Here is a 23,148-nt window from a genome sequence, read left to right on the forward strand (position 1 = left end):
CATGCCTGCCGCCTTGGTGCTGCCGACCGTCTGGACCTTGCAGATGTTAGCCCTTCTGCATACAACTCCTCCTCCTCTACTTCCTCCACCTCCTCTTGTGCCACCACCTGACTCCGAATTCTGTTTAACATGTGCTCCAGCATGTAAATCACCGGAATAGTCATGCTGATAATGGCATCGTCAGCACTAAACATCTTCGTCGCCATTTCAAAACTGTGCAGAAGGGTGCATAGGTCCCTGATCTGAGACCACTCCTCCAGCGTGATTTGCCCCACCTCTGGATCTCGTTGGCCCAGGCTATACGTCAGAACGTATTGCACCAGGGCTTGTCGGTGCTGCCACAGTCGCTGCAACATGTGCAGAGTTGAATTCCACCGGGTAGGCACATCGCATTTTAGCCGGTGAAGTGGCAGGCCCAACGACTTCTGTAAAGATGTAAGTCGCTGAGCTGCGGGATGCGAACGGCGGACGTGAGCACACAGCGACCGTGCCCTCTGCAGAAGGCCATCTAGTCTGGGATAGTGGGCTAAAAATTGCTGGACAACCAGGTTCAACACGTGAGCCATACAAGGCACGTGTGTGACATTGCCCCGGCGAAGGGCCGCACCCAGGTTTGCAGCATTGTCGCACATGGCCTTCCCTGGTTTCAGGTCCAGTGGAGACAACCATTCATGAAATTGGTTCTCCAGAGCTGACCACAACTCCTCAGCTGTGTGACTCACATTTCCCAGACATTTCAAAGTAAAAATCGCCTGATGACGTTGAGCCCTACTGCCAGCATAGTAAGGAGGTGTGCAGGATCCCTTCTGCGCAGTTAGAAAGCTTGTGGCATGACCAGACAGGCTTTGGGTGCAGGTGGAAGACCGAGAGGAGGTTGAGGAGGCAGAAGCAGTGGAGGAACTTTGACATAAAGAGGATTGACGCACAACTCGTGGGGACGGCAAGACTTGGACAGCAGCCCCTTGTCCTGCTGTCACCATAGTTACCCAGTGCCCAGTCAGCGACATGTAACGCCCCTGTCCATGCCTACTCGTCCAAGTGTCTGTGGTGAAATGCACCCTGTCACACACAGAGTTTCTCAAAGAAGCGGTGATGTTGTGTGCGACATGCTGGTGGAGCGCAGGCACACCTTTCTTTGAGAAGTAGTGCCGACTGGGCATCTGGTACTGGGGCACTGCGACGGACATAAGGTCTCGAAAATCCTCTGTGTCCACCAGGCGGAAAGGCAGCATTTCTGTAGCCAAGAGCTTGCAGATGGTGAAATTCAACCTCTTAGCTTTCACATGGCTAGGAGGAAATGGTCTTTTACTTGTCCACATCTGAGGGACCGAGGGCTGGCTATTGTGCTTAGACGGGGTTGATAAGGGTGTCCCCGGCAAACTGCCGGTCTGTGAGGAAGATGCAGGCGGACATGTTAGGTTGCCTTGATCCAAAGGTGGTGCTATCGATGTCGGACAGCGCTCAACACCAGCTGGTGTTACCACCTCCAAAGAAAATGATGACCTGCCAATCACGCTGGCTGTTGCGGGTAAAGAGGTGGCAAGTCTGCGCCCCAAAACAGGTGTGACTGCTGTCCCCCCAGTCACAGAGGATGAAGAGGCCGCGGATGCACAAGATATGGCAGACGGTGGTTGGCCCGGCCGGCTAGGCCGCATTGTAGCACACTGAGCTTCCCACTGCAACTTATGCTTCATGTCCATGTGCCGGTTCATGCATGAAGTACTCAAACTATGTATTTTTTGGCCTCTACTTAGCTTTTGCTGACAAATGTTACAGATAACACGAGTTGGGTCATCTTTATCGATCTGAAAAAATGCCCAGGCTATGCAAGGCTTAGCACCCATGCGACCTGAAGAGCCACCACGACTTGTGGTGAGAGGCAGAGTTGTGTTTGAGGATGCAGTTGTTGACGTGCTTCCAGTACTACGTCTCTGTCCAGGAAGGCGCAACCTGACCTCGTCGTCACTAGCATCTTCCTCCACCTCCTCTGCTGACCTCATCTCTTGGCTGACTGTGGGTTGACAGTAAGTGGGATCTCCAACCTCATCATCATCACCCTGTGCGTTATCACACCCGTCGTCCTCAGAGCCAACCTGTTCCTGCCCTGACAAAAAACTAAAGTTGTCGCTCCAATCAGGTATTTGAGTCTCATCATCGTCTTCCTCATTGTCTCCACCAACAGGAGTTACAGTTTGGGAATGAGGGTCTACATTATGGTCAGAACCTTCTGCGTCTGGTCCTGGATCCGACTCATAAAGATTCTGGGCATCAGTGCAGATCATTTCCTCGTCTGGATTCACAGAAGCACTGGAGTCGACCTCTGATTCCCAGGCTATAGTATGAGTAAACAGCTCTGCAGACTCAACCATCTGTTCTACCTCATACTCAGACAGGCAGCTGGAGATTTGGGAGCTGTGAGGAAGCAAGTGCGATTGGGGTGACACCTTTGAGGACTGGAGTATTTGTGATGTTGAAGTTGATGTGGAGGAGAGCCCACTTAAAGGAGCACTTGATATCCGTTGAAGCACCTGCTGTTTTTGTGCCTCATCTGGAATTTGTGGCGATTGGCGTGGCCGTAAGAAAGGGATCTTATCACATTGTCCGCTAAAAGAAGTAGACATTTTAGTTTGGCTGGAAGATGGCCTTTCTTCTGCAGATGTTACTGTTGCTTTAACACCTACCCCACGGACACAACCTTTTTTCCCCTTCCCAACACGCCTATTCCCCTTTCCACCAGCAGCAGGCCTTTTTCCACTCATTTTGGTGGTTAACTAATTCACAACTCTGGAGTTGTTTGCACAAAAAAACAATGGATGGGAACCGAGCAGAGCTGAGTGGCCAAACTGTGGTATTAGGCCAAAACTATTGGCTGGTTTAGATGTAGAAAAAAATTATATTCAACTTGCAACCTGATGGAGGTCAGTATAGATGGACTAATAGAACAAGTCCCACACACAGCTAGAAGCCCAAATATTTTTTCAGAGGTAGATGCAGAAAAAAATTATATTCAGTTTGCAACCTGATGGAGGTCAGTATAGATGGACTAATAGAACAAGTCCCACACACAGCTAGAAGCCCACATATTTTTTCAGAGGTAGATGCAGAAAAAAAATATATTCAGTTTGCAACCTGATGGAGGTCAGTATAGATGGACTAATAGAGAAAGTCCCACACACTGCTAGAAGGCCAAATATTTTTTCAGAGCTAGATGCAGACAAAAAATTATTTTCAGTTTGCAACCTGATGGAGGTCAGTATAGATGGACTAATAGAACAAGTCCCACACACAGCTAGAAGGTCAAATATTTTTTCAGAGGTAGATGCAGAAAAAAATTATTTTTAATTTGCAGCCTGATGGAGGTCAGTATAGACGGACTAATAGAGAAAGTCCCACACACTGCTAGAAGGCCAAATATTTTTTCAGAGCTAGATGCAGACAAAAAATTATTTTGAATTTGCAACCTGATGGAGGTCAGTATAGATGGACTAATAGAGAAAGTCCCACACACTGCTAGAAGGCCAAATATTTTTTCAGAGCCAAATGCAGACAAAAAATTATTTTTAATTTGCAACCTGATGGAGGTCAGTATAGATGGACTAATAGAGAAAGTCCCACACACTGCTAGAAGGCCAAATATTTTTTCAGAGCTAGATGCAGACAAAAAATTATTTTGAATTTGCAGCGTGATGGAGGTCAGTATAGATGGACTAATAGAACAAGTCCCACACACTGCTAGAAGGCCAAATATTTTTTCAGAGCTAGATGCAGAAAAAAATTATATTCAGTTTGCAACCTGATGGAGGTCAGTATAGATGGACTAATAGAACAAGTCCCACACACTGCTAGAAGCTCAAATATTTTTTCAGAGCTAGATGCAGAAAAAAATTATATTCAATTTGCAACCTGATGGAGGTCAGTATAGATGGACTAATAGAATGATGCTATGCCCAAAAGATTTTACTTCACTAGGTGCAGTAAAAAAATTGGTATTCTATACACAGGTGGTATATCTTGCAACACAGATAGGCTACTCCACTGACTAACACACTCTGCAATAGGCCAAAAAGGATTAGCTTTGCTAGATTCAGCCAAATGCTGTGAAAAAAACTTGCACAGCACTGGCACAGACCTGCCTGGCAAAAACTGATAGGAACTGATGTAACCTAGTCCTGAAAAGGACTGCAATTACAATTAGTCTTTACTCCCACAATCTATCTATTTAAGAGCACAGACCTGCCTGATAAAAGTCGTAGGAAATGCTGTAACCTAGTCCTTAAAAGGACTGCAATCACAACTATTCCCTACTCCCAAGCTATCTGTAGATTTGTGCGAAAATTGGCTTGAAATTAACAAGGTAATAGCGCACACAGCAACAGCGGTGCTGTCTAACACGCAGCTGCAGCAGTGAGAAAATGGTGGCGACGGGGAAAATGGCTTGGTCTTATAGGGCAAGGACATGTGACATACACTGCCAATGACACATGCCCTTGCTTGTGTGAAAAAAAGCACTTCGCTCCGTGTGTGCGCTGCTGATAGGCTGACAGATTGCACCTCCCCACTGTAAATGCGGGAAAGAGAAAAAAAAATGGAGATCTTCATTATTCCTGCAGAGATCCATCCCCTGCCCCTCCCCCCACCCCGCTGTACACTCAAACTGCGTATTAACATTAATTTTCATCATTACTGAGAAAAAATCCAGTTATGATTTTCGTGCACGAACAGTTATCGAACATAACCTCAAATTTTTCTCAAATCGTTCGTGTTCGCCGAACGGCTCGAGCACCGCCCAAAACAGCTCGAATTTGAGATTGGCGAACAGTTCGAGTCGAACAATGCTCATCTCTACCTATGACCCAAAGAACACCGTCCCCACTGTCAAGCATTTAGGTGGAAAAATTATGTTTTGGGGGTGTTTCTCTGCTAAGGACTACTTTACCGCACCAATGGGAGAATGGATGGAGCCATGTACCATAAAATCCTGAGTGACAACCTCCTTCCCTCCGCCAGGACATTAAAAATGGGTCGCTGCTGGGTCTTCCAGCAAGACAATGACCCAAAGCATACAGCCAAGGCAACAAAGGAGTGGCTCAAAAAGAAGCACATTAAGGTCATGGAGTGGCCTAGGCAGTCTCCAGACCTTAATCCCAAAGAAAACTTATGGAGGGAGTTGAAGCTCCGAGTTGCCAAGCGACAGCCTCAAAATCTTAATGATTTAGAGATGATCTGCAAAGAGGAGTGGACCAAAATTCCTCCTGACATGTGCGCAAACCTCATCAACTACAAAAAACGTCTGACTGCTGTGCTTGCCAACAAGGGTTTTGCCACCAAGTATTAAGTGTTGTTTGTCAGAGGGATCAAATACTTATTTCTCACTGCAAAATGCAAATAAATTTATCTAATTTATACAGTGTGATTTTCTTGATTTTTTTTGGGATATTCTTTCTCTCAATGTTAAAATGAACCTACCCTATAAATTATAGACTTTTCATGTCTTTGTCAGTGGGCAAACTTACAAAAACAGCAAGGGATCAAATAATTATTTCCTTCGCTGTATGGTAAAAGATAAAGTAGCAATAGTAATGGATGGAGCAGTATAAAAGAAAAAAATAATTCCCTGGCTAAGATTGCTAACAGTAGCAGAAGCACCACCACTACCACTGGCACCAACCATCCGGGCAGTAGCACTACCAAATCCAAATCATAATTAGCCTTCTTTAACTTCAGCAAGCGCAAGCGTATTAGTGGGAGAAAGTGAAGGGCGTTATGAAATATATGGGACCTCACTCATGTAAGTAACAGCAGTATGATGTTATACATACTTGTAGCATGTACTGTTGTCAAATTGAACAGTAAAACAGATGAGCAGAAACAGCTATGCATAATTATACATCTAAATTTTTAAATTTAGTTTTCAGCAAAATTCAACCCCCTTTCAAAAATTCCACAATAAATGATCGGTAGGTATGAATCCAAAAGCCGGTAACTACAACAAGGCACTTTATTGGTGTGACATTTGACAAGTAAAACAGATGTAAAGAATTGTACGCGCGAGTATGTCACATGCACATTTTGTAAGGTAGACAGGTGCTGGTAAATGCCTGGGTTTTGGGAAATTTAATTTTCAACAATCCCCTTTAACAAAAAGGACTGACTAGAAATGCACAAACTAAGTACAGCCGCTTGTGAAAATATTGTCTCTGACCCTAATTTCAGATCTTTTTTTCTGTAAGCAAAATTGTACTGGATTACTGCTGCTTTCTAATGCATTAAGAATGAAGAAAAAAAATGTAATTGTAATTCAAATGCAGCAGGACAAATGCCAGCTATGCATCTACATCTTATTAATAAATCACACTGAGGCTGGCTAGCACTTCTTTTTTCTCTCTCCCACCCTCTCAATTGACAGACTACTACACTTAACATTTTCACTGCCGTAGATGTACGGTACATTACTGTGTGGAGTATTTGTTCAATGTTTTAGGGCTCTTGCCTCCTATCTCTCTTGCTGAACTGCGAGTTCTGTTATCTTCTCACAATTCTAGCTTACTGCTCTGATAATTCCTTCTAAGTGGCTGCATTATATCATGTGATGTGATAGCTGCAAGGCATTATGGGGAAGCATTAGTGGTTAAGGTCACATGAGCCTTCTGGCTCATGAGCCGTGGCTAATGCAACATTCAGCAATGTATAAAATCATGTCAGGCATCAAACTATTTGAATTCGTTAAGACCTGCAAATTTCATAAGATTCTAAATATATTCAATTTTCATCAAATCATCTGAATGTAACAGAGCAGTAGAACTACCCCTAAGTGTCAGCCCATAAGAAAAATAAAAAAAAACCTCTAAACCTAAAGGAGACAAATTAAATTTTGTAGCCAATTGTATTACAATTTAGGGAATATGCACACAAAATCTTCTTCATGCAAACTCTTCTCCGTCTGAAAAAGCGCTAACTAAATGCTCAAAAGAATGAACATATACATTTCTATGTAAAAATGACTTGTTGTTCATATGTTCAGTCTTTTGACTACTTCAGGTTTCCAAAGATGCAAAGTGGTTAAAAGAAGTGAGTTGACCATTTTTCAGGTGTTTTCCACTTTGAAGATGCTATATATGTTTCTATACTTTCTATACTTGATAATACAAGTCAAATGAAAGGCTCAAAAGATGCCTGAAATAAGTCTGGGCATCTTTTTGAATTTTTTTTGCCAGCATTTGGTCTTTAAAAGGGCTTCATGGTGGCTTAGTGGTTAGCACTGTAGTTTTGCAACACTAAGGTACATTATTAAAATTCCATGAAAGACAATATCTGCAAAGAGTTTTTATGTTCTCACTGTGCTTCTGTGAGTTTCTTTCAGGTATTCCATTTTCCTCCCACACTCCAAAGATGAACTGAGAGGGAATCTAGATTGTGAGCTCCAATAGGGACAGTGATGAAAATGTCTGTGAAGCGTTGTGGAATTAATGGCAATATATAAGTGAGTAAAATTAATAAATAAATAAACCTGTATTTTTTTTTTCAATGTGGAATAGAGTAAAAAAAATCTGGAAAATACCAGTTCAAAAGATGCACAAAAATGCTGGAAAATGCTCATAAAATGTCAGTGGTCTACAACATTGAAAAAACGCTTAGGAAATAAGCTTAAAAAGATGCTTTAGAAAAAAATTTAGACGCTCGGTGAAACATCTTTTTCTTGAAAAACTCGGTAGTTTCGCACATCATATAGACTTCGGGTGCACATATCCTTTCAATTCTTTATTCATTTTTGGACAGACATTGGCTTAAGCTAGCAGTAAGGTAGTTTGCATATATTGTACTTAACAAAGAACTCCCATCAAAGTTGTTATCCTCTTAATATATTGCAATCATCATATCATATACCACTGTGTACTTACAATTGCTAATTTTGCCTTTCTACACAGCTAAGTCATGTATATTCCTCAGTGATGTACAGTGGGGGAAAAAATATTTAGTCAGCCAGCAATTGTGCAAGTTCTCCAACTTAAAAAGATGAGGGAGGCCTGTAACTGACATCATAGGTAGACCTCAACTATGAGAGACAAAATGAGAAAACAAATCCTGAAAATCACATTGTCTGATTTGTAAAGAATTTTTTTTCAAATTCTGGTGGAAAATAAGTATTTGGTCAATTACAAAAGTTCATCTCAATACTTTGTTATATATCCTTTGTTGGCAATGACAGAGGTCAAATGTTTTCTGTAAGTCTTCACAAGATTGGCACACACTGTTGCTGGTATGTTGGCCCATTCCTCTATGCAGATCTCCTCTAGAGCCGTGATGTTTTGGGGCTGTCGCTGGGCAACACAGACTTTCAACTACCTCTAAAGGTTTTCTATAGGGTTTAGATCTGGAGACTGGCTAGGTTACTCCAGGACCTTGAAATGCTTCTTACAAAGCCACTCCTTCGTTGCCCTGGTGGTGTGCTTGGAATCATTGTCATGCTGAAAGACCCAGCCACGTTTCATCTTCAATGCCCTTGCTGAAGGAAGGACGTTTGCACTCAAAATCTCATGATACATGGCCCCATTCATTCTTTCATGTACATGGATCAGTCGTTCTGGTCCCTTGGCAGAGAAACAGCCCCAAAGCATAATGTTGCCACCCCCATGCTTCACAGTAGGTATGGGGTTCTTTGGATGCAACTCAGCATTCTATCTCCTCCTAACACGACGAGTTGTGTTTCTACCAAACAGTTTAACTTTGGTTTCATCTGACCATATGACATTCTCACAATACTCATCTGGATCATCTAAATGCTCTCTAGCAAACTTCAGTCGGGCCCGGACATGTAATGGCTTAAGCAGGGGGACACATCTGGCACTGCAGGTTCTGAGTCCCTGGTGACGTATTGTGTTACTGATGGTAGCCTGTGTAACGCTGGTCCCAGCTCTCTGCAGGTCATTCACTAGGTCCCCCCGTGTGGTTCTGGGATTTTTTCTCACCGTTCTTGAGATCATTTTGACCCCACGGGGTGAGAACTTGTGTGGAGCCCCAGATCGAGGGAGATTATCAGTGGTCTTGTATGTCTTCGATTTTCTAATTATTGCTCCCACAGTTGATTTCTTCACACCAAACTGCTTGCCTATTGCAGATTCAGTCTTCCCAGCCTGGTGCAGGGCTACAATTTTGTTTCTGGTGTCCTTCGACAGCTCTTTGGTCTTCACAATAGTGGAGTTTGGAGTGTGACTGTTTGAGGTTGCGGACAGGTGTCTTTTATACTGATAACCAGTTCAAACAGGTGCCAGTACTACAGGTAATGAGTGGAGGACACAGGAGCCTCTTAAAGAAGAAGTTACAGGTCTCTGAGAGCCAGAAATCTTTCTTGTTTGTAATTGACCAAATACTTATTTTCCACCAAAATTTGAAAAAAATTCTTTCCAAATCAGACAATGTGATTTTCAGGATTTGTTTTCTCATTTTGTCTCTCATAGTTGAGGTCTACCTATGATGTCAATTACAGGCCTCTCATCTTTTTAAGTGGGAGAACTTGCACAATTGGTGGCTGACTAAATACTTTTTTTCCCCACTGTATAAGCCCCAGCACAGGGTCTCCAGTGATATATATGGCCCAGCACAGTGTCTCCAGTGATGTATAAGCCCCAGCCCAGGGTCTCCAGTGATGTATATGCCACACCCCACTGTCTCCAGTGTAATTTTCCATGGCCCCCAAGGATGGTATACTTATCCAAATGGTCCTTGGCAGAAAAAAGGTCCCCACTTGTGAATAGAGGAACAGAAGATTGCAAAGCATCACTTTATTTAGAAAAAAAAAATCTTTTTAAGACAATGTAAAAGCAAATTATGTAATGAAAAAGTGACATGTGAAAATCAATTAGGTTTTTGTACAGGGTTGCAACACTGTGATGCCACCCCACCCAGCACATTGAAACAGCGCTGAACAATAACCTCTGCTTTTCATCTGTTTTCTAGCATCGGTGAAGAAGGCAGGAAACCAGAATGTTTTTTTTTTATAATATTAAGCTTAAGGCTATTTTCTCCCACCACATAACCCCTTTCACATGGGAGCTGATTTTGTAATATGTATGTGTTGCCGGTCTGTTGGAACAGAAGCTAGAGCTGCTTTAACCCCTTCACACAGCGGCCAATATCCATTTTCGCTTTTTCCTCCCCTTCTTCCAAGAGCCATACGTTTTTTTATTTTTCCGTTCACATAGCAGTATAAAACAAATTTTATAGACCTTCTCTATAACTCAAAATTTGTGGATAAAACAAATATGGATACTTTGGATGTGCCCATTATCATTCCATTCAATTAGAATGTAAACATTTTGAAAAAAAATTGTAAAAAAACATTGGAACACCAAAACATGACAAGATTATTGGGGATAAATTCCCAAACCACCCCAGGTTTATATTTAAGGCCCGTAACCTTGGAAATGTAATCGCCTTCTCAGTACGTGAACCCCAGGCACAGAAAAAGACTTCCTTCTCTTTTACCAATTTAGAAGGTTTTTTTTCATGCAAAATGTATGTCTAACATTACATACTAAAAAACAACTGGCCCTTTAAAAAGGAGCTATAGAATATAAAATCTTGGATCATATAACTTGTAACACTAAAGGGGTTATTTACTATGGATAAAAAGATTAGCGAACACTTGTGCAATATTAGGAATAAATTTAGTGACCATCCCCTATCTAAGCATTTTTTTGGAAAATCATGGGTCCTCATTGGCACAATGGTGATTTTATTATACAAATGTCCTGTGCAGAAAGCCGCTAGATAATTTAAATTGGACACATTGAGATCAAGGGACTTGAATAGCTAAGTAGAGCTATTTGCATTTCAACTGACATTACTTCAATTGACATTTGCACCTGATTTACATTATCAACCTTATTTAAAGCACTACCTGCAAACAAAGGACCACCCCTGATGAAGGAAACCGTTGTTTTTCCGGAACACGTAGGATGAAGTTTGGTCCTTACCGAGGCTCTTACCGGCTTTGACTATGTGACTGCATAACTTCACGAAGGTCCTGTGTACCCAGCGTTTACTTGCTGACTACCGGAGGAGTCACACGGAGCGTATGCCACTGTCTGGGGCAACGCTCCTCAAGCTTCTTATTAATGAAACTGCTTCAATCTCGAGAACTGACCGGTCTCCACTACAAGGTATAGAACGCGAACGTCTTTCACCTCTACAAGCACATAAGCCAATGAGCATCGCAATGTAAAACACTCCACTACCATGTATGTCTAAATTGAGTGTTTGTCCAATACAACTAATATGATGCATTTTAAAGCACTGACTACAGATGTGAACCATTATTATTGCTAGCTATTATACACCCTCTACTTCTGTGTATAGTGTTGGTTCTACCATACCTATACTCTGTTATTGAGACTGTGCCTTTTAAACCACGATGATAGTAGTCTATACAGAGGGAATATATACTGTGAGTGAATATATGTTATAGGGAAAAAAAAATATTTTTTATATATATATATATATATATATATATATATATATTTGTACTGTGTTAGGCAGTAGATAGAAAAATATTTAGATTTGAGAGTCCTCAGTGGTTGATACTTTTTAATGGCTAACTGAAAAGATGGTAACAGATTGCAAGCTTTCGAGACTACTCAGGTCTCTTCATCAGGCTAGTATAACCCAAAATCTGAAGAGTCACATATTTATACACAATAGGACACATAAATAATGCAATAGATGAGACAGGTGATGAAAAGTAGAGCTATTTCTATGCGAGAGATAAACACTTCTGGCTGTAAATATTTTAGCAGTTCATAGATAAGGACTGGGAAAGTTTTATTGTTTGGTGCAGTGATAACCCCAAAAGTCTGATGGTCTGATGATGAATATATGTTAACACTGTTCCAGTGCCTCTTTTATATTTCAAATACAACATACTACCTCAAGTTTGACCCAACATCACGTAGCTGCTGGCCATATTATAAACTGCCAATGATATGCACTATTCCAGCGCCTCTGCTTTACCACAAATATAACATAGTACCTCAAGCATGGACCAAATTCACATGGCTAGGGTTTATGAACAGCTCGAACCTATTGCTGCTAAGTTATTGAGCTTCCTACAGTAGCCACAGATACTAATCCTTGCTCACCAATTTTATTATTCCAAACCTATTGCTATACAGCCAGATAGACACGTTACCACTGGCTAGAATCAAAGAATATTGTTCCCTTTCTATCTGTCTTTTTACTGTTCTTTAGCTAAAATGTGAATATTTACTATAGGTCTGATTGAGTATTTTAGACAAGTTTGTGGTTGTTGTCTTATTCTGCTGCTAGCTAACCTTACATATACAAGCGTCACTGACCACATATATATATTTAGATACCAAACATGTATAGTTTTTTTTTCTCATTTAAGTAGTGAAAAAAAATTGTAAATTTGTAAAAAAAAAAAATTAGCATGTGTCATCATTTTTCAAGACTTGTAACATTTCCAATTTTGGGGATATGAGGATGCGTGAGGGCTTATTTTTTGTGCCCTGAGCAGATGTTTTTATTGATACCATTTTTGAGTAGATATGGATTTTGATCGCCTCTTATTGCATTTTGTTGCAATGTTGAGTGGCCAAAAAGACGTAATTCTGGCGTTTTGATTTTTTTGCCGATCAGATTCATTTATTCATTATTAGGGCAGTACGGTGGCTCAGTGGTAACTACTGTAGTCTTACAGCACTGAGGTCCTTGGTTCAAATCCCTTCAAGGACAAAATCTGCAAGGAGTTTGTATGTTCTCCCCACGTTTGTGTGGGTTTTCTCCAGGTTCTCCATTTTTTTCCCACACTCCAAAGACATACTGATAGGGAATATAGATTGTGAGCTCCAATGGGAACAGTGCCGATAATGTCTGTAAATTGTCTGAATTGTAAATCTCTGCAAAATATGTTGGTGCTATATAAATAAAAAGATTATTATTATTTATTTAATATTTTGATAGATTGGCCTTTTACGAATGCAGCGATACCAAATATGTATATTTTTTTAATTGCTTTGTTTTTAATGCGACAAAAGGGGGTGGATTTAACATTTGTTTATTTATTTTTTCATATTTTTTTACATTTTGTTTACTGTATTTCTTAGTCCCTTGGATTTGAACCTGCGATCATCTGATTGCTGGTAGTATACACATAATTGCTACAACACTGCTAGGTATACAAAAAAAATCACAGTCTCCTATGAAAGCCAGTATAGTCTTGGTTTCACAGAAGTACCATAATGACAGACCAGGGGTCTTCAGCAGACCTCCGGCTGTCATGGCAACCCATTGGTGCTCCGTGATCACGTTATGGGTGCGGCAATAGGCACATAGATTGACAGAGGTATTTAACAGGTTAACAGCCAAGGATGGAGCGGAGCTTGGGTAGAGTTAGAGGTAAATGATAGCTGAATAGAGGAAGATGATCACTGAATAATTCAGTCGTTAACTGCCGGGAAAGGTGTGTGCTTGGCTGGCGAGCCACCATCAAAGTCAGGGACCGGACATGACATAACTGTAAGTCATATGTCTGGAAGGAGTTAAATCAAAGTCTCCCCGTTCTGGTTCATGTAAGGGGTTCCAAAGCAAAAGAGCACACTCGAGTCCTAACCGAGTATCTTCGGCGTGCTCGGAAAACATGTTCGCATCTCCACAGCTGCATGATTCGCAGCTGTTTGACAGCTGCAACACATGCAGAGATTGCCTGACAAACAGGCAATCCCTGCATGTGTTACAGCTGTCGAACAGCCGTGAGACATGCAGCCAAGGCAACGTGAACATGTTTTCCGAGCACGCCGAAGATACTCAGTTAGGACTTGAGTGTGCTCAGATAACCCCTTATCTGAGCACGTTCGCACATCACTACTCATCACTATTTGCAAACTTTCAAGCAATACTGCGGATCCCAAAATATGTTCTTTTCCATTTTGTTTGTTTCTGAGCATAAAATATGTTGAATTTGTCTGATTCCTTCTTTTTCATGTTGTTGCTCCATAATTATGACATTGGACTAATACCACCATGTGTAAACACAAGGAAAGCTAAGTTGAATAGTCACCTTGCTTCCTTCGTGTTTCACACATTCTGCTAGGAGTTTATTGGATGCCTTTTCAATAAATGTAAGCAAAAATAAAGTTGCATGATTTTTGTTTTCAGTTATTTTAACATTGGTGACCTGTGGGTTATTGTTGTGTTTGATGGAAAATGACATCAAATTACTGAATAGAATTGTCCAAAAAGATCATTCCATGCACAAACGGGAGGAATAAGATAGTGGCCATTTTTTACAAACAAATGGCAAATGTTATTTTATTTTGAGACAACTTTGTATGCAAAATGTGGGGCAAATCCTTACCAGCCACACAACACATGGTAAAACAAGTAACAGGTTAGCATTTAATATGTACAAAGGATAAAAGCAATCCTTTCACCATGAGCAGTATACAAATACGTGCAATGCGGTTAATGTCCAAATCCTCAGTACAGTCACAATCCAAGTAAGAGAAGATCTCTAGCACTCTAGAATGAAGCCAAACAAGGGTGCACGTGTAGTGGTGAATACAGCATGCTTTGTATGAATTCACTATGGATTATTACTAATTTACTCCATAATCTGAACTCCCGTCTCCAAGAATTTTCTCTTCCTGCCCTAGTTGTTTTTAATCAGTTCAACCTAATTAATTCCCACAATTAAATGTGCCCTAAAAACACATCTCTATAGACAGCCCAATCACATCACCTAAATCTAATTGTTTTCAGTTTTCACTTACATTTTCCTCAAATTCTGATCCATTGTATCATCTGTCTCCACATCCTCCATGCACCCAATAGCACTTGGTAACTGTACTTAGACCGACACTGGCTGATGACCGGATAATGTCATTATATTTATTATAAAAATGGCTGATCTGTACAAGCACTTTTTACCTTTTTTGTCACCCCTATTTCCTTATAGATTGTAAGCTCTTGCGAGCAGGGACCTCACTCCACTTGTTTGAATTGATGAATTATATGTTGTTCTGTAATGTCTGATATTGGTTGTACATGTACCCTCTGAATTGTAACGTGCTGTGAAATATGTTATTAATATTATAATTATTATTTAGAGTAGCATTTAAAATATACAGTATATCCTCAAGTTTTATGAAATCACCTGATTATATAATCTTTGGATAAATTATAAGCATTCAGGTACCAGCATATACATAGTTCGGACTCGATTAGGGTATGTTAGATTTTTTACCACATATCTTTTATTGCTGTGATATATTTTAAGACTGAAGTTAGGCGAAATTTTGAATATAAGCGAAATAAAATTTGTTTGTACCTTAAATAAATACAGTTGCAATCAAAATCATTCAACCCCCATTGCAAATTAGGTATATTAGCAAAATGTACAAACTTTATTGTTGGCAATAAAGCAGTGAAAAGAACCATTTACATAGCTCAACACAACTAATATAACAAGTGGTTTCTCCAAATTCAACACAAAATTACACTTTTAATGACTACTGCAGTCTCAGAATTCAACCCATTCATATCAAGCATCTTTAATACTTCAGAAGCACTCCCATGTATATTTTATTAAATGTGTATATATACATGCATGAAATGTAGTGTGAGTGTATTAATATTAGTGTTGAGCCACCCCCGTAGTGTTCGAGTTCGGTTCGGTTCGTCGAACACCCTTGTGTTCGCCGAACTGTTCGTCGAACTGTTCGTCGAACACCTTCGAACACCGTTAAAACCAATGGCAGGCAAACAAAAACACATAGAAACACATAGAAAACACCTTCAAAGGTGTCCAAAAGCTGACAAACTGCTCAGAAGACATAACTAACACATGGAAAAGTGACAAGTACATATAGTCATGCGAAAATAAAAGAGGTGGAGGAGTAAAAGGAGGGGGAGACACAGATATAGGCATGTCATGCCCTTCTAAAATCCAAAAAGTGAGAAGCCGACACGGCCAGTCCGCTCCTGCCCGTGCCACCTCCGTGTCGCCGGGTTTGTGCCAGAGCCGCGGTGAACCCTGATGGCCAGCCCCCCTCTCCCAATACTGGTGCCTGTCCGCTGGTGGGTCGAGCGAGCCCCCCTGTGGTGGAGGCAGCTCTAAGCTTTTTAATTTAAATTGTCTCTCTAATTTGAATGAATACACTTTAAATCCATTTACAAGGATCTATTGGAGGGCAAGTCTCATGCCAGCAGCCGCGTAATTCCAGCTCCAGTAGCGTCCACTAAAGCTGCTGCAGTTAAAAAGCTTTTATAAGGATTGAGCTCGGCTGTCCACCGTAAGGCATCCTACTGCCAGTCCCAGCCCCTATGCCTTGGGGTGCCTCCTGATGCTTTTCACTGAATATCCCGTGGTCCCGAAGCATTTCCTTTGAAAAAATTAAGTGTCCAAACTACAGGTGGTGTAGCTTGCTTAACAGCCGGGATAATCCGCTGACTAGCAGACACTGCTACTAGGCACAAAGTATTTCCTGGGCTAGATGCAGTTAAAAATTTGTAATTAGATACTCTCGTTGGATGCTGAGAAAGCATTCCATAGAGTCTCCTGGCACGCCATATATGATTCTCTTAAAAAGCTTGGGGTAGGGGTCTAGGGGACCCTTTTATAGCCAAAATCACGGCGCTGTATCACAATACGTCACCTAGGCTGAAGATAAATGGAACTGTAGCACCCTGAGGGCTCGGTTGCTACAGACGTATTGCACCTCACCCAGAGGTGTGATATCTCACTCTCAGGTAAGGATGGAGTGTGGATCAGGACCCGACACCTGCATGCATTACACCACAATGCCGTGGGGCAGGGTGACCAATATGCCCTTGAGATGGGCACGACAGTCCCTGTCCCTGGCTGGAGTGGGGGGAGGGAACACTGAGGAAGGGGAACCCTGTAGTGCAGGAGCAGGGAGGAAGCAGTTCCTGGGTGCATTGAGAAGGGAGTATAAAAGGTGGGCACCATCTTAGTTCAGTGCAGAGAAGTCTGAGCAGAAGTGGCAGGGAGCAGGGGCTCTGCATGAGCTCTGCTCCGGAGGCGGGCCTAGTAACAGAGGCCCAGGCCTGGAAGAGGGAGAAGGAAGGAAGAGGAGCGGAGAAGGCTCCAGGAACGAGGAATGAAGGGATCCCAGGGGTGCGGACGGGCGAGTCGCCACCGCACGCCCGAATCCACCTGCGTGGAGGGGTCAGGCCAAAGGGGGAGACCGGTCCCCGAACTAGTGGAGGCAGGAAACGACCCTCAGCTAGAAACCGGAGGCTCTGACATTTTATGTGGCGCAGCCCCTCGCTACAGCCGCTAGGAAGGCACCACATAGGGTCAGGGAAACTGGCGCCAAGTTTACCAAGAGGAGGCCCGAGGCAGCCGGACAGAAGTGTTGGTAAGAAAGGCCAGACAAAGGACACACAAAGGGGGTCCTGTGAAGTGCTCCAAAGTTATCTGGGAGTTGTCTGAGCCCCTCACCTGGTGAGCACAGTACGACGTGGGCAGCCGTTACCTGCAGAAGTGGTCTGGATAATTAGAACTGTGAGTAAAGGCCCTGGACTGCATCACTGACTCCGTGTCGTTACTGCTGCTGCCCTGCACCATCACCCCCATCCTCCGCATACACTGCCCTGAGGCTATACTCCTCCCGTGGGGAGTTATGCTATGCTCTGCTGCACCCACAACACCAGCCTCAGCGGTCTGCCCTGTAGCGGCGGTTCACTCTGACCGCAATCCACGGGTGGCGTAGTCGGACATTTAAACATCAAAACCACATAAATAGTTCCGCCACTGGTTTGACCGCCCTGAGCCACGGAACCGGGTCGCCGCCACGAAGACTACAACCACCAGCATCCACCAAAAAGGGTCCGGCTCCGGGTGTCCCAAGGCCCAGGGGGTGCGTCAGAACATTTTCATCACCTTTCACAATCACCAATGGGACAAGGCAGGGATGTCCTCTGTCCCCTCTCTTATACATCCTAGTGACGGAGCACCTGCTCTCATCAATTCGCCATAACCCCAATATTAGGTGGATTGAGGTGGGAGGCACCGAGTACAAGTGCTCTCTATTTGCTGATGATGTCCTAGTATATATCACTCAATCACATATATCCATCCATGCTGTTATGGCTGAAATAGATCACTTTGTTACATGGTCAAATTTTAAAATCAATGCAGCGAAGTCTGAGGCCCTTGATGTCTCCCTCCCCAAATCCATATAGGATTCCATCCAGTCCAACTTTCCCTTTGCCTGGCCCTCACAGGGTATCAAATACTTAGGAATTCCTATTCATAGAGACCTCTCCCATCTATGTTATCTTAATTTTGGGCCCTTTATTGAACAATTCCATACAGACCACGGTTGGCAAGTTAGAACTGTAAGATTCACTACATGAACCACTGGTGTTTTGTGGAAAAGCACATGTACACTGCGTTCCAAATTATTATGCAAAAAGTGGTTAGGAGTGATAAGGGAAGAATTTGTTTGTTTGTCAGTTAAACTCATTGATGGTGATGTGTGTCAGGGCTCTTTATATCACTGTAAGCAATTGCAGACACCTGTGCTAATTAGTTTAGCAGGTGTGTCCAATGAAAGGCAAGACTACTTAAGAAGGCTCTCTCACATTATTAAGCAGCCTACATTTTCTGCCAAAATGGGAAAGAAAAAGGATGTGTCGGCTGCTGAGAAGCAACAAATTGTGGAGTGTTTAGGTCAAGGCATGACTACAATCAACATTGTGCGATGATCAGGATGAAGTGTCTTGGCAATCAAGAAGTATGTAGCTGATTCACAGTACACACGTGTGCGTGCTGATAAGGGCAAATTGAGGACTCTTTCCTACAGGCAATTACGTCAGGTTGAAAGAGCAGCGGCAAAAAAGCCTTGTCATAGCAGCAGACAAGTTTTTGAAGCTGCTTGTGCCTCCAACGTCCCCCGAACAACAAGATGCAGGGTCCTTCAGAGGTTTGCAGCTGTGCATACGCCATCCTGTCGACCTCCTCTATCCACTTCACACAAGCAGAAACGGCTCCAGTGGGCCAAACATTACATGAAGACTGATTTCAAAACTGTTTTGTTCACGGATGAGTGCCGTGCAGCGCTCGATGGTCCAGATGGATGGAGTGGAGGATGGCTGGTTGATGGACACCCCACGCAAACACGGCTACAGCGCCAACAAGGAGGAGGTGGAGTAATTTTTTGGGCTGGAATCATGGGGAGAGAGATTGTCGGCCCCTTTAGGATCCCTGAAGGCGCTAAAGATGAACTCCATAATGTATGTGGATTTTCTCAAACAGCACTTCCTGCCATGGTTCAAGAAGAAGAACCGTGTATTTCACAGCAAGATCATTTTTCTGCATGATAATGCACCATCTCATGCTGCACATAAAACATCTGCATCTCTGGCTGATATGGGCATAAAAGGGGACAAACTTATGGTGTGACCCCCATGCTCCCCTGACCTCTACCCCATTCAGAACCTTTGGAGCATCATTAAAAGGATTGTCTATGATGGTGGGAGGCAGTTCACATCTAAGCAACAGCTCTGGGAGGGTATTCTGTCCTCATGCAAAACAATTGAAGCAGAAACCATCCAAAACCTGACAAATTCAATGGACGAGAGAGTTCAGAAGCTCCTTTCGAACAAGGGGTCCTATGTGAAAATGTAACATCACCTAGAATAAAGTTTTGAGTTGAAAACTGTTTGATTTCAGTTTCTAACAACCTGCTAATGCTTATAATTTCAAAAATGACCATTTTTTTGGTCTTTATTAAAATGAAAAGGTTGATCGAAAAGTTTGGGGGATCTAAGAGTGTGGCAACCCAGTAATCATGATTACTTCGAATTCTGACAATATGAGGGTCATGCTGCAGGTAGTGCAGCAAGAAGGCACTTATGTGTCTTGCGCATCTCGGAGCCCCAAAATTATTTTCCGGGCTAGATGCAGCTAAAAATTATTTTTAATTTTAAATCTGGTGAAGCTTTAGTATAGATGGCCTAATAGGATCAGTGCTGCACACTGCTACAAAGCCCAAATTATTTTCCAGTCAAGATACAGATAAACATGATTAGTAATTTGAAAGCTTAAAACGGTTGGTAGGGTGATTTTAACCAATCATCAAACTTTTACTCTCCCCAGGATGACACAGGGGTAGAAAAGTCGTTTCGGATCCATGATTTGTTCATCTTTATGAACGTCAATCTGTCTACATTATCAGTGGAGAGCCGCGTGCGCTTATCTGTCAGCACACCACCAGCAGCGCTGAACACACGTTCAGACAGAACGCTGGCTGCGGGGCATGACAAGATCTCCAAGGCGTAAGTGGCTAGCTCCGGCCATTTATCCAGATTGGAAGCCCAAAAAGAGCAAGGGTCCAGTGACACAGTCGTGGCTTCAATGTTTACTTGGAGATACTCCTGTACCATCGTCTCTAGGCGTTGACTATGTGTCAGACTTCTTGTCTCCTGTGGCCTTGCAAAGGATGGGCTAAAAAAGTGGTGAAATGATTCCGCAAAATTGATGTTACCAGCAGATACTGTGGTTCTGTTACGGTTTGAGTGCTGAACACTTGACGGTCCCACGGTTGGCAAGTTGGAACTGTGAGATTCACTACGTGCACCACTGGTATTTTGTGGAAAAGCACATGTAAGATTCTGCAACAGTCTCTGCTGATACTCCTGCATGCGTGCATCCCTTTCTATGGCAGGAATAATTTCTGCAAATTTACTTTTGTACCGGGGATCTAACAGTGTGGCAACCCAGTAGTCAGGATTATTTCTAATTCTCACAATTCGAGGGTCATGTTGCAGGTAGTGCAGCAAGAAGGCACTCATGTGTGTTGCGCATCCAGGAGCACCAAGTCCCTGTTGTGTTGGTGGCGAGGTAACAATCATGCTTCCTTCCTCTGTCCTCTCCCCCCAACCTCGCACAACAGAAATGTGATCAAGGTCTCCCTCATCTCATGAGTCTTCCATCAGTTCGTCCTCCACTTCTTCCTGGGCTCCTGCACCTTCCTCACTAGTTTGGCTGCTACCATGCGCCCTGGTAAAACCATCTCCCCCACCCTCACATGCCTGCCGCCTTGGTGCTGCCGACCGTCTGGACCTTGCAGATGTTAGCCCTTCCGCATACAACTCCTCCTCCTCTACTTCCTCCACCTCCTCTTGTGCCACCACCTGACTCCGAATTCTGTTTAACATGTGCTCCAGCATGTAAATCACCGGAATAGTCATGCTGATAATGGCATCGTCAGCACTAAACATCTTCGTCGCCATTTCAAAACTGTGCAGAAGGGTGCATAGGTCCCTGATCTGAGACCACTCCTCCAGCGTGATTTGCCCCACCTCTGAATCTCGTTGGCCCAGGCTATACGTCAGAACGTATTGCACCAGGGCTTGTCGGTGCTGCCACAGTCGCTGCAACATGTGCAGAGTTGAATTCCACCGGGTAGGCACATCGCATTTTAGCCGGTGAAGTGGCAGGCCCAACGACTTCTGTAGAGATGTAAGTCGCTGAGCTGCGGGATGCGAACGGCGGAAGTGAGCACACAGCGACCGTGCCCTCTGCAGAAGGCCATCTAGTCTGGGATAGTGGGCTAAAAATTGCTGGACAACCAGGTTCAACACGTGAGCCATACAAGGCACGTGTGTGACATTGCCCCGGCGAAGGGCCGCACCCAGGTTTGCAGCATTGTCGCACACGGCCTTCCCTGGTTTCAGGTCCAGTGGAGACAACCATTCATGAAATTGGTTCTCCAGAGCTGACCACAACTCCTCAGCTGTGTGACTCACATTTCCCAGACATTTCAATGTAAAAACCGCCTGATGACGTTGAGCCCTACTGCCAGCATAGTAAGGAGGTGTGCAGGATCCCTTCTGCGCAGTTAGAAAGCTTGTGGCATGACCAGACAGGCTTTGGGTGCAGGTGGAAGACCGAGAGGAGGTTGAGGAGGCAGAAGCAGTGGAGGAACTTTGACATAAAGAGGATTGACGCACAACTCGTGGGGACGGCAAGACTTGGACAGCAGCCCCTTGTCCTGCTGTCACCATAGTTACCCAGTGCCCAGTCAGCGACATGTAACGCCCCTGTCCATGCCTACTCGTCCAAGTGTCTGTGGTGAAATGCACCCTGTCACACACAGAGTTTCTCAAAGAAGCGGTGATGTTGTGTGCGACATGCTGGTGGAGCGCAGGCACACCTTTCTTTGAGAAGTAGTGCCGACTGGGCATCTGGTACTGGGGCACTGCGACGGACATAAGGTCTCGAAAATCCTCTGTGTCCACCAGGCGGAAAGGCAGCATTTCTGTAGCCAAGAGCTTGCAGATGGTGAAATTCAACCTCTTAGCTTTGTCATGGCTAGGAGGAAATGGTCTTTTACTTGTCCACATCTGAGGGACCGAGGGCTGGCTATTGTGCTTAGACGGGGTTGATAAGGGTGTCCCCGGCAAACTGCCGGTCTGTGAGGAAGATGCAGGCGGACATGTTAGGTTGCCTTGATCCAAAGGTGGTGCTATCGATGTCGGACAGCGCTCAACACCAGCTGGTGTTACCACCTCCAAAGAAAATGATGACCTGCCAATCACGCTGGCTGTTGCGGGTAAAGAGGTGGCAGGTCTGCGCCCCAAAACAGGTGTGACTGCTGTCCCCCCAGTCACAGAGGATGAAGAGGCCGCGGATGCACAAGATATGGCAGACGGTGGTTGGCCCGGCCGGCTAGGCCGCATTGTAGCACACTGAGCTTCCCACTGCAACTTATGCTTCATGTCCATGTGCCGGTTCATGCATGAAGTACTCAAACTATGTATTTTTTGGCCTCTACTTAGCTTTTGCTGACAAATGTTACAGATAACACGAGTTGGGTCATCTTTATCGATCTGAAAAAATGCCCAGGCTATGCAAGGCTTAGCACCCATGCGACCTGAAGAGCCACCACGATTTGTGGTGAGAGGCAGAGTTGTGTTTGAGGATGCAGTTGTTGACGTGCTTCCAGTACTACGTCTCTGTCCAGGAAGGCGCAACCTGACCTCGTCGTCACTAGCATCTTCCTCCACCTCCTCTGCTGACCTCATCTCTTGGCTGACTGTGGGTTGACAGTAAGTGGGATCTCCGACCTCATCATCATCACCCTGTGCGTTATCACACCCGTC

The 23,148-nt window shown here is 43.6% G+C and overlaps 1 protein-coding gene and 1 long non-coding RNA gene across 3 annotated transcripts in view; one reads left to right on the forward strand and one right to left on the reverse strand.

The window, feature by feature from the left end:
- The window catches only part of LOC141255734 (uncharacterized), a 971,797-nt gene that overhangs the window by 193,764 nt on the left and 754,885 nt on the right, over positions 1-23,148 (reverse strand). The window lies entirely within an intron of this gene.
- LOC141255813 (uncharacterized) overlaps positions 10,906-23,148 on the forward strand; it is a 34,102-nt gene continuing 21,859 nt past the window's right edge. Inside the window, exon 1 of the long non-coding RNA XR_012316801.1 lies at positions 10,906-11,159. This is a non-coding gene — a long non-coding RNA (uncharacterized lncRNA). The remainder of the gene's footprint in view (positions 11,160-23,148) is intronic.

Source organism: Phyllobates terribilis, unplaced genomic scaffold (genome assembly GCF_046119375.1).
Source record: "Phyllobates terribilis strain yellow unplaced genomic scaffold, ASM4611937v1 Scaffold_1__5_contigs__length_1240528914, whole genome shotgun sequence".
NCBI classification, from domain to species: Eukaryota; Metazoa; Chordata; class Amphibia; order Anura; family Dendrobatidae; genus Phyllobates; species Phyllobates terribilis.